The sequence below is a fragment of the Mustela nigripes genome, chromosome 1 (genome assembly GCF_022355385.1).
Source record: "Mustela nigripes isolate SB6536 chromosome 1, MUSNIG.SB6536, whole genome shotgun sequence".
Classification (NCBI taxonomy): Eukaryota; Metazoa; Chordata; class Mammalia; order Carnivora; family Mustelidae; genus Mustela; species Mustela nigripes.
Window position 1 is genome coordinate 3,078,821 of NC_081557.1, and position 788 is coordinate 3,079,608.

The following is a 788-nucleotide window of genomic DNA, read 5'->3' on the forward strand; positions in this document are numbered from 1 at the left end:
CGACCCGCCCGCGCCCCCCGCCCCGGCCCAGCGACCCGCCCGCGCCCCCCGCCCCGGCCCAGCGACCCGCCCGCGCCCGAAACCGCGAGCGGAAGCGCGGCGAGACCGCAGCGACCGCCGCTTCCTTCCCGTCCCGGAGCCGGCGGCGCCCAGGGCAGCCGGCGGAGGAGCCGGGCCCCCGCCCTGCAGCCCGGCCGCGGACGCCGCGCTCGCTCACCGCGGCCCGGCGTCCGTCGCTCCCCGCCCGGCCCTGGCCCCGCCGCGCCCGCGGCTCCCGAGCGCCCGGCTCCACTTCCGGTGCCGCGGCGGGGGCGGGGCGCATCCGGGTCCCGGCGAGGCCCCGCCCCGCGCCCTCCGGAGAGGTTGGGGGGGGGGCGGCGGGCGCGCGGGGAGCCGGCGCGGAGGAGCGCAGGGCCGGAGCCGCCTCCCGCGCCCACGTGGCACCGGCCGCGCCCTCCGCCGGCGGCCGCGCGAGCTGGGCCCGAGCGTGCGGGCGACTCCCTGCGGGGCGAGTGCGGGGCGCGCTCGGCCTGCGCCGGGGCGGAAGCGCCCAGGGCGTGCGCTGGGATCCCGGGCACTGCCCCGGTGAGAAGGGGAGATGCGCCAGGCCAGGTGGACTCCCAGGAGGGGGCTGCAGGGGTCAGGGAGCGAGGGGACGCATCCTCGTCCAGCCGTCCACCCACCGTCCTTCCTCCCGCCCGCCCAGCCACGCGCCTCCATCCTCCACCCGCCCACCCATCTGCCCGCCTTCATCCACGACCCGCGGCTTCCACCCAGCCACCCACGCA

General features: G+C 82.5%; 1 protein-coding gene across 5 annotated transcripts in view; it reads right to left on the reverse strand.

Moving 5' to 3' along the window:
* Positions 1–302, reverse strand: part of CTTN (cortactin) — a 30,417-nt gene extending 30,115 nt beyond the window's left edge. For 4 of the 5 annotated variants that reach the window (XM_059399073.1, XM_059399069.1, XM_059399062.1 and 1 more), the window contains exon 1: positions 218–292. The gene's annotated coding sequence lies outside the window, so the exon portion shown is untranslated. Of the gene's footprint in view, positions 1–217 lie in introns of all 5 variants that reach the window. The other variant, XM_059399054.1, reaches the window with a different exon arrangement.
* Positions 303–788: the final 486 nt, after the last annotated feature.